Genomic DNA, 11998 nt, shown 5'->3' on the forward strand with positions numbered 1-11998 from the left:
TTGGCTTCAGCAGTCCATTTGAAATGTATATCTTTTTTAAGCATGAGGGTGATGGGTCTTATTATTCCAGCAAAGTCGGAGATGAAGCGACTGACAAAATTGACCTTTCCCAGGAATGATTGCACTCCCTTTTTGTTGACCGGAAGGGGGAGCTCTTTAATAGCCTTGACCCGGTTTGGATCAATATAGACGCCTTCTTTAGAAACTATATGCCCCAGCAACTTCCCTTGAGGAACCCCAAAGATACATTTTTTGGGATTCAAGGAGATTCCAAATTCAAGACATTTTTCCAGGACTAACTCAAGATGATCAAAGTGATCTTCTCGGTGTTTGGAAAACACGGTTAGGTCATCTAAATATATCAAGATAATCTTATTAATTAGTTCTTTGAAAGCCAAATCCATGGCCCTTTGGAAAGTGGCCCCAGCGTTTGACAAGCCGAAGGGCATCTTTTGATATGCAAACGTTCCCCACTTGGTAGTGAAAGTCGTCTTGTGTTGATCCTCTGCTTTCACACTTACCTGGTTATATCCTGAGAAACCATCAAGCATAGAGAACATTTCTGACCTAGCTACAGTGCTTAATAATTGCTCCATCGACGACAAGGGATAATGATCTTTGAGCGATGCTCGATTCAGGTCCTGGAAGTCCACACAGAGTCGAATATCTCCATTCTTTTTCCTAACAGGGACCAAATTTGACACCCATGTATTGTGCTTTATGGGGTAAATAATCCTTGATTCAATCAGTTTCTTCAACTCCTGAGTCATGAGGGATTCGATCTTGGGGTTGACCGACCTCTGCTTCTGTCGGACTAGCTTAGCTTCATTTGTGAGTTCAATGGTATGCTGGATGATGTTAGGATCGTAACCTTTTAAATCGTCATAAGACCAAGCCATGACACCTTCATATTCATCATAGTATCGGGCCAACTTCTCCCTGTCTTCAGAAGAAACACCTTTGCCCACTTTGAGGATTCTTCCGCTATCGACTGACATTTCAGCGTAATCTCCTTTGTCTGCTGTGAGCTTCCGCTTATCCTTCTTAACATCCTCATGATCAAACAAGTTCTCTAAGGTAATCAAACCATTAGGGAGCTTGTTGGATTTTAACTGAATAATCCTGGTTTCATAAGCTTCTTTGATCCTAGGTTGTAGCTGATCGGCAAACTCTCCCAAGCTTTGAATAAACAGGGCAATCTGCTCATCACTTTCAAACACCTGCCAATATGTATCATTCTCAGGAATAGCCGGACGTACCACGATACTGACTGTTGGGTGGTTGGCTAAGAGGTCTACAGCTAGATCAAAATGAGCTCCTATGGTCGCCATGTGATCTGCTACAATATTTAGTGTCTGAGGAATGCTTGTGATATTGAAAGCATCGAAACTTTCTATTAAATCCCAGACTCTGGAATGGTAAGATCTCATGCGAACGTGCTTGGCACTGGATATCCCTCGAACTTGGTGTACTACCAGTTCGGAATCACCGAGGACCTTCAGTTTTTTAATGCCCATTTTTTCAGCCATGTTCAAACCTTGAATTAGCCCTTTGTACTCTGCTTCATTATTCGAACATGTGAACTACAATCAGAAAGACTTTCAGATTTGATCGCTCGTAGGAGTGGTGAGACAAACTCCAGCTTCGGATCCCATTTTGCATTTGGCACCGTTGAAGCGTAAAGTCCATGGTGTTGAAGACAACAAATCTTCGGAGAACGGATCTTTAGTGAGTTTTGGGATCAGTTGATCCTCTTCAAAAATGCAATAAGTACCTAGGTCAGTGGCATGGTAATTAGAGAAGGGGTCGAAGTCTATGAACTCATTTAGGAAAGCTTCTTGTTCGGGTGGGATTTCCCCGCTTACTTCTTCATCTTCTAAAATCTCTACCACCTTTCGCTCATCATTGGTTATAGAGGTGTGGGTAGGCTCGAAATTCATCAAGGCTTGGTCAGCTATATGCTCAGCGTGAAGGGGCTCTGAAAGGATCTTCATCTTAGCGGCGTGTCGGGTACGAAGGATAAGGTGAGACCAATCTAAGGACATATATCCTCCTATTTTAGCAGTGAAATCTCGAGACAGACAGAGCCCAAAGACGGGAGGGATATTGATGACCACTACTTCTTGAGATACTGTTACACTTGGACATGCAAATAAAGTCAAGGGGAGGGTTTTGATGAGACCTATCATCTGAACTTTATTTCCATCGAGCTGCATTACTCCCTTATTTAAAGGGTCATACTTAATGTTTAATACTTTGGCAATTTTCTTAGGCATGACTGTGGTACTAGCACCAAAATCTATCATAGAGTTATGCAAAAGATTATCTCCAACTATAAGGGTGAGGTAAAAAGGATTCGGCTTAGGTTTACCTTCTCCTGGTGCAGTGGAGGGTGAGCTCTCATTTGTCAAAGTAGTAGGGAGACGCGCCTTGCTAACTGCTGGGTGGCGATCCATTCCATTCGTCTGAAGGAGCGGCGGAGCTATCGCACCTGCATCCTTTTGATCATGGGACAATGCCTCTCTTAGCCTGCTTTTCTATTCTGGGATACTCAGGAGGTCCCATAGAGAGACATGAGCTGGAGCTTTCTTCAACTGCACTACTCCATCTAGCGCCAGGGGCGTGAAAACCTTAGGCTCTTTAGGTTTGTAAGGGATGAACTCCTTCCTGGGATAGGCAGAAGTGCTAACTGGTGGCTCCGGGGGCCTATTTACGGGCACTGATCTCATATTGATGGCGTCCTCCCCAGTTAAACGCCTTTTAGAGCGAAGGTTGTAATCCGAATGCACCATATGGGTTCCATCTTTTGGAGCTCCTACATCATTAGTTAATACCGTGTCGTCATCCTCCATCCATTAAAAAAGTGCGTGATCAGGGGTGATTTCCGCTTCTTGTTGTAATGACATTCCTTGCATCTGAGCCACGAAAGCCGCATTATCCATGCCCGAAGATGTATACGTGGGTTGATCCGGCATTATACTTGAGTTTCTTTGTTCCGTGACCTTCTGTTGCAAATTTCCCCTTGGGCAATTCCTCATAGCATGAGCATTATTGCATGGAAAACACCAAGAATTGGTGTTGTTCGCCAAATTATTTTGACCTACAGTCAATTCTCTACCAATGTTTGGGTGGACGAACTGTAATGGATTGGGGACAGGGATAATTTGGCCATTGCGGGAGAGATTTCTCAGCCCGATAATTAGGATGTTGATAGGGAGGTCGGTTTCCTTGGAAGCTTTGTTGAAAAGGGGGTTTGGTAGGAGAGACCTGGGTCCTTTTTAGGTTGACAATTTCATTACAGAAGGATCTTAAGAGATTTTTCATATCGTTGACCTCAGCAGCCAGAGAGGCGGTTTGGGGAATAGCTTAAGGAGTAGGGAACGAGTACATAGACTGCGGAGCTGAGGTGCTCGGGGTGGTTTACTCCATGACTTGGGTAGATATTTCAGGGAACACTAGCATTGTAGGGTGAGCTGCGAGCTTTCCAGCGTCGATAAGGTTACTTTCAGCCTGAACCGCTAAGTCAAATGCCTGCAGAAGAGTATTACTCCCTAAGGATTGAATCATTAGTGATATGTCAGAATTGAAAGCTTTTAGATAGAATACGAAAGCCATATCTGCTGGGGGGCAGGCGGACAATGGTATCCTTTGCCAGGTTCGTTGGAATCTCAAGTTGAAATCAGTTAATGCCTTTGTGGGAGCCCTTTTGATTGTAATGAGCTGGTGCATTAGGGATGATCTATCGGCTTTGTCTGAAAATCTCCGAAAGAAACGATCCCCCAACTGGTCCCAGTCCCCTATAGTACTAGGGCCTAGAGATCTAAACCAATCTAGAACTTTCCCTTTGAAAGATGCTACGAGCAACCTCAAAGCTACATTCTGCTCGGTGATGCCATGTACAGTACAGACAGTAGCCAAATCTTGCAGATGTTCTCCAGGGGTTTTATGACACTCTCCCATGAATTTGGGAACGACCTTTAGCGCTGCTGCCGGAATGGCTCCCCAAACTACAGGTGGAACTGGGGGAATGAGGGGGCTACCATTGTCCCATGTCACAAAATTTCGGGGAGGGACTTGCGCCATTATAGTGTGTATGATAATGGGGAGACCCTGTGGAGGCGAAACTGTGGCAGAATGGACGGTCACCAATGGAGGAAAAAGAAGATGAGGGTGTAGGGTCGTTTGACACATGGTGACAGGCCTATGACTCATAAACTAGCTAGGCTGTGGTTTAAAATATTGGTCCCACCAGGCGTGCCAGAAAAAGAACTGTTGACTCTAAATTTTGCTTTGGGAACAAACAACCTTATGGGAAATTCAGTGCTGGGGAACCAATTTGTGCAGGAAACACTGAATGACCTCCGAGATTGAGAAGCCGGCTCTTCTTTGGGTTTTGAGGAAAGGGGCAAGAAACAAATACTCTTTAAAAGTAACACTAAAATACTTGGGTGATACGCCAGATCATTAAGAGACAATGAACAAACAGAAATTAAGAAGCATATAACTTCTATAAGTCGATTCAACAATCTACAAGTTCGGATCAAGAACATAATCAAAAGCCACAACCAGATTTACTTAAAAAACATATGGAAATATTCATCATGCATTCATCAGATAACAAGTGTAGAAACATAGTTTAATCAATGAAGTCTTGGATAGAGATATTCTCGAAGTTATCAAAATTTTCAACACAAGAGCACAAAAGAATACCATTAATAGCATACTAAAAGAGGCATCATAAAGGTCGTAGGCACAATTTGAATAATCTTCTTCTAGCAGGACCAAAATAGTTTTTAAAGGCTGGAAACAAAAAGAAAACTCCTACTTCGCAAACTGGACTGTTCTGCTTTCTTTTCAAGTTCTGAACCCCTTTACACAAGGGAAAAGACAACATTTAAATAGGTCCCCGCTTCTGAAAACAACTCCCCAAAACACCAAAATGGCACAACCCCTTCCTAATAGAAAACATGTCGTGTCGCTACGGAGGCCGCACCCAACAAAACAAACCCTGAAATTCTACTTTTCGCCTGCAATGGTCTATAGGTTACCATTCGCATACTGCGTTAACGAGTGGGCCCGCCAAAAACAGTTAGCACACATTGCCATTTGTAACCCCTGCGCTGCTTAAAAAACTGGACACCAAAGACGAACCGAGGGAGCAACGTCGTGCCACCAAGTGTCCTACGCGCTCTGCCCTGCTGGCTAAAAGGCGATAACAACCGGGCCCACTGAAAACCTAAACCAGGGGAAAAATAAAGTGAACAAGATGATAGGTGGATAACTTTCAACAATAAAAATCTCACTTTCAACAATCTTTCTACCAATTGAGGAGAGAGAGTTTTGTTGCATTCTTTTGAGGATCCTAGGAAGCTTAACACCACCCAATTTTGTATCCTTAACATTTTCTAACCCATCTTCTATTACAGGCAACATTGTGGGCACAAAGATTTGAAATTCACAATGCAAGAGAAAGCTTACACAATATTCTAAGATTTTGGCAAAGAGGGAATAATTTGGCAAGGAACTTGCAGGAATTCCACAACACAATCTCATAAGAGAAACCTAAAACTATTGCACTAACCAATGCTTTAAAGAGATTCCGTGTTCAAAAATCAAAGAGAGTAGAGAGAAAGAGGACTTTAGTTCAAACCTTTCACCATTTAAATAAATATTTTATTTATTTAATTATTTTGCCCTAAACCTTCTATTAATTAAATATATTTTTATTTATTTAATTAATTTACTAAAGCTATTCTTGCCTTTTCCTATTTAAATAAAGATATTTTTTAATTTAAATTATCCTTTCCCTAGATTAAATAAATATTTTATTTATTTAATTGGCCCCACTTCATCTATTAATTAAATAAATCTTAATTAATTAATTAATTATTTTTTTCCCTCCATGGCACTTGTCATTCATATCTTAATTTACCTTTAACCACATCTCTAATATTTTCCTATTTTCTCTACTTACCCTCTAATTTGAGCCGACCATTTATCCCTCCACCTCTTACTCCTATTCCTCCATTTTATAGGGTACTCTCTATATAAGAGGATCCTTTCATCCCGATCAATCCCTAATGCAAATCCAACCATACTCCTAATCCTCGTGTGAATCCTCATAGCTATCAAGCGTCTACTAAACCACAATCTGTTCTTTGTTGAGCTCTTGTGCACACATAAAATATGAGAGCAACAATATTAAATAAGATCAATGGAGATAAGAAACAATGGAGATCAAACCCTACTAAGCATGTGAAGGTATACTTTTATATTTTTAATTTGCATGTTTTTAGGTTCTTCATTGGTGTATGGTGGATTTCATTGTAGAACTAGGGTTTATGTGGTTGGATATTTATTCAAGGTTATACAATATTTTAGTCTCCCAATTTCACCATATATATAAGGCATTACATTCATAGTAGCATAGTTAGGCTTGTGATGATATGCACAAATAAAGAGATTCATTTGATCATGTTTGCGATTTTTATGATATGATGGGGAACAAAGTGTAATCAAGTGTAATGTCCCCATTTTCAAGCTCTCTAGAAATGCAATTGTTGTTCAACTTCTAGGCTTGTGTTATCTTCTTCAAAGGGGCAATTTGATGGTACCAATGAGCTTAGATGGTTTAGGGGAGTCATATGATGCTTTCAGATGTTATGTCCAACCTTTGGTTTGGGTTTGAAGATTCTTAGAGGGAGTTTATACTTTCATAAGTCACCCAGTCAAGCCCATTTATCATATATTTCATTATCAAGATCACTCCTACACAGTCAAATTTTAACTCTGATTCATTTCAACCATTGTTGCTAATTGGGTGCATTATTGAGCTATATTTAATTAAGGATAATGAATAGTTTTAAATGATGGGACACTTAAAAGTGACTTTAAGTGCTTAAAATATTTTAAAAGTAAATTAAATCTCTAGAGATAAAATGATTAATAAATTAATTTTAAAAAAGAGTTTCTAGAAAGGTTCCTAAAAGGATCATAAAAAGGGGAATTGAGAGCTAATTTGGTGTGTTGAGTTTATAATTTTTGATATTTCTCTTTTAGAAAAACCTGCGTGGTTCAAAATATTTGAACTTGGTCCATCTCAGCCTTTCTGAGGAGAAAATCCCTCTCGAAGAAGAACAACTATGGTAGTGAAAGATCTACTTTGGTTGCTTTTTATTGGAGATATTGTACATGCATCACCCAACTAAGGTATTGGAACATGAGAATTAGTGAGGTTATTTTCTATATTTGAAAGCTGCAAAATCATCTTTTAGAGGTGTTTAAAATCTGCACCACCATATCTATTTATTTCATGACCTTTATTGAAAATTGACATCCAAAATGCAAGTGCCAGTTAGCTGATTTCAATACTATTTTAGTCTATTTCATTGCTACATTTTTTGGGTATGTTTGAAATAGATATGTAATGTCATTTAATGATTTGGGCTGTTCATAGTTTTGAGAAATATCAATTGAATATTCAACTCAAAATATAAATCTAGAATTTTCAACCTGAATGTGTATTTTTTTTATTATCGTCATATTTTTTAATTGTTTATTTGTTGCAAACCTCTTTATTATCTGCACACTATTTTTCATCTCAAAACTATTGCAAAACACAAAGCAAGCAAAAGGATAAAGCAAAAACAAGGTAGTATATTATATCAAGTAGGCTTTTAGAAGCCTTAGCAAGGTGTGCTAATGTCTTGATATAGGATAGGGAGAATGAAGCAATCTTATCTCATGTGAAGTAAGATTTTTTGTTTCTTAAAGATGAGGTAATAGAGAAGGAAGAGAATAAGGAGAAATCTAGGTACCTACATGCTCTCTATAAGAGCGTGACATCAAATCTACGAGGACCATAAATCTTTGTCCCATATGCGACATACCATGCACATTATATCCACATTTAGAAAACATTTTAAAACCTTTATTATAATATCTATCCAACTACAATACAAGGTTAGGAATGACAGTTCTAATGCCAGCAAAATGAGATGTATAATCATATTTTGAAGCATAAATGGGACTAAAAAGAGAAGAAGAGTCAATCCTTTTGTAATAATGTAGATCCTTGTTAGCCTTATTCACTCCCAAACTATTATCTAAGGATGTGTTATAAGATGTACTATTAAGGAAAATGAGATCCTCTTGCGCCAAGATATCCTTACCAGTCAAACAAATTTCAGGACAAGGATACAAATATTCATTCAACAATGCTTCATCTCTAAAAGGGAAAGCATTGATATAAATTGAATGTGAACTGTCATTAGGGAAAATTTCACTAGCATAGTCCTCTTGTGCTAAAATATCCTCATGGGTAGGATCAATTTTGGGAGAGGGACAAGCATCCATATTATCATCACTAGAAAAATCATCAAAGGTACAAGAAAGGTACGAGAAGAATTATCTGATAATGATTTAAGAGTATAAAAATGAGAACAACTCTAGAAATGCCAGCAACTAATCAATTTACCAAACACATGTAATGAAATAAAAAACATGCAATGCTCTAGATAAAAGTGATAGACAAGATGGATATGCTAATGTGATGTGAGGGGAATGTGTTTTGAAGGGCTTTTTTTAAACCTAAACACAATATTACTAGAGAGGTGAGTGGGCTTGGCTACTATCCATAAAATGGAAACTATCTTGGATTTACATCTCTATTGATATTGTATTTTATAGGGAATAATTGAGAATGTGCAATGAAATAGTCTAAAGAAGGCTAACTTGATTTTTTTTAACAAAATGTAGAACAAAAGTACAAAAGATGAAAGATCTAAGAATGATATATAGAGAGGAATCTAGAACAAAGAGCTAAAGTTGATTGGGAAGTACTCCAGTTCTATTTTCTAGTGTCCTAAAGTTATTTTGATAAGAGCCAATGATTGGATTTATTTGAGCAAAGGCCTATGCAACTATCCTCAAAATTCGGAGCTAAAACATGAGGACAAAAGTGTTGTGTGCTAATGTCCTAGTGTTTTGCACTATTCGAATTTTAGAATTGTTTATTGTAGTTTGCCATATATATCTATTCCACTAGTGTATTCTCAATTCTTTAGATACACACCTCCACATATGGAGGAAGACAATTTTTGTGTTCTATACGGATTGAACTTTGTCAAACCATGTGTTGGTGTTCCCATCTCTATAACAACTATGATGCTAAGAACATCAATTGTGTGCTCTTAGGAGAGCAGTGTTAGATACTTGATCAGTTCCAAAGACACTAAGAGGGGGTGGGGGAGGGGTGAATCAGTGTCTAACTGATGAATGAAAGATTTAAACTTATTTGGAACTTTACAACCCAAATTAATATACCGGTAAACAAACAATAAAGCAATAAAGAGAAATAACAGTATAACCATCAATGCACACCATAAAACAAATATTTTTTAGTGAGGAAACCCGGTAAGGGAAAAACCTCGGTGGGATTTGTTACCCACAATATTGACTCAATGACCAATATGAATAAATATTACTTATACAATAGGGGCCTACACATGCAGGAAGGCCAACAGCCTAGAGGTCACTACTCAATCACAAAAAGGAGTCACACTGACTACAAAATTGGCTAATTAAATCCAATGACAATGTACTGTTCAAAATAGAATCTACAATGCTGGATTCAGTATCGGTTTAAGCTCTGTCAAATACCTCTGCAATAAACCTTGCTTCGCTCGGCTCTGCTCTTATTCACTCATAAAATTATTACATCAAAATGCATATATAGTTATTCGCTCTCATATTCATTACCTAATTACATATCCTTACTTCGCTTACATATCTTTTCTACTTACAAAATGAACTATAAGATCTCATACATATATCAGTCTTTACAATACATCATGTCGGCTATACAATATAATTACAGTACAAAACAATATAAAATTCCATGTAGGCTGGGAGTGTCGGTAAGATTTTCTATCGGTGTAGAAGGAATGCCAGTGAGAATAATCTTTGTAGTGCCTGCCGGTGCTGATAGATGATGTCTATTGCCGGTGTAACCTGTGAACCATGTTACCAGTTGGTTGCCATCAATGAGAACATCAACTATTTTCATCTGAGTGTATAATGCCAACAATCTCCCCCTTTGGCATTGATGGCAACACTCATGAGAAAAATCCAAAAACTTATATCGAAAAATGACGTCCAAAACTGATATCCAAAAATGAAGTCCAAAACTGATCCAAAAATAAGAGTGCTCCCCCTGAACAAATGTTATCTTCTGTACATTTTTCTCCCATACTACTTGTAAAGCGGAAAATCGTGATCGAACCCTAGTTGCTCTCCCCTCTTTCAACTCCAAGGAGAGAGAAGGGAGAGTCACTCTAGGGTTGATGTTTTTCACTTAGGAGGGACTTTACATTCAAAAGAGGGGTTGAAACCCACAAGATCCAATCCCACACAATGCAAGATTGGATGCTAAATGAGTTTCAAGGGTTGAGAAAGCAAGGCTACCCTCTTTTGTAAAGAATGTTGATAGAAGAATTAAGCTAGGCATGCATAGAAAGTGAGAAAGATTCGCTTATAAACTGAGATAGGGATATAGGATGAAGCTGCGGACCTGGAATTAGCAGTAAAATGTCGATACGGCGCTGTCTTGCAAATTTGAGCAAAAGTTGTCGGGACGATGGCGCCCAGCGCCACGGTCCTTCGAAAAATCCGCGAAACGAAGGGGGATCTGTTCGTCTCTGCACAAGGATTCCAGATCTTCAATTTCAGCCGCGTACCTGCAACCTACACACAGAAAAGCGAAGACGATTGGGGGGTTAGGGATTAGGGGTTTGCCCTTAGGTCAAACCCCGGTTTTGGAATTAACCAAGAAATGAGAAATGCTGTAAATGTAATGTAAAACAAGTACTAATACCTTGTTGTAAGGATGTTTGTATCCTTATGTGCGAAGGTATAGATGTTGTTGTTTGTTGTATGTTGTATGTTGTAGCATGTAATGTGTTGTAAGTGATCTCCTCTTCAATGGTTGAATCCTTGTCTTGAATGCAACACTTAGCCTTGAATGGAGACTTAGAAGAAATGCTTGAATGCTTGAATGCTTGAATGCTTGAGTATAGTTTCCACGCCTTTTCCATCATGTCGAATGAAAGAGGAAAATGTAGTTTATATACTTGTCAATTAGGGCTGATAGACTGATTTTTCCGACCTTAGGCCGACTAGGAAAGATAATTTTCCAATTTGCAAACATAAAGACCCGAAGTCCAAAAGAGACCGGGCCCAAAATAGGACCCAGGGACCAGGGCGCTGGGCGCCATGGTCCTGGGGAACCAGGGCGCTGGGTGCCCTGGTCCTGAAGGACCAGGGCGCTGGGCGCTCTGGTCCCACCTCCCGGGACAGTAGGGTGCAAAGGAGGTTCAGGCTAGGGTGCAAGAAAATGCAGTTTTTGGTGTCATAATCAGGTTTCGGGGTCTCCATTCAGGTTACGTGTTGCGTCGCCATCGTGAAGACCCAAATGCGGTCGAAATTGCAAGTGTCGCAATTTTAGGACGCTACACTAGTACTCCCCCTTTGACATCAATGACAAAGGATGTCAAAAAAAGAATCAAAGAATTCAAAATTCTACCCCATATCCTGTAATCGGTTATGTACAATTTGAAAGATATCTGCCAAAATCAGATTAAGACTCTGCATGAATTTAGTGTTGTCAGAAATAATGGTTTCAATTTGTTGGATCGTCCTAGTCAGATAATGCATCTGTTGCTCCGATGATCTTTTTCCTTGAATTGTTACTTTAGATAGCTCAATTCGTTGTGTTAGAAGGTTGTCCAATCTAGGACCAAGTTTATTTTTCAACTCCCGGGCCTTCATTCTTACCCTTTCTTTTTCCTTTTCTAATTTGTCAATCTTTTCTTCAAAAATTGCCATTTCTTGATAAAAAACTGAGGTAAGTTCTGAAGAACCTATCATGTTGTCTATTATATCATCAATTTCTTTTTGTGTTTTGTTTATCTCCTTATCAATGTCTTCTGTTAGGTTGTGA

Source organism: Cryptomeria japonica, chromosome 10, assembly GCF_030272615.1.
Source record: "Cryptomeria japonica chromosome 10, Sugi_1.0, whole genome shotgun sequence".
NCBI classification, from domain to species: Eukaryota; Viridiplantae; Streptophyta; class Pinopsida; order Cupressales; family Cupressaceae; genus Cryptomeria; species Cryptomeria japonica.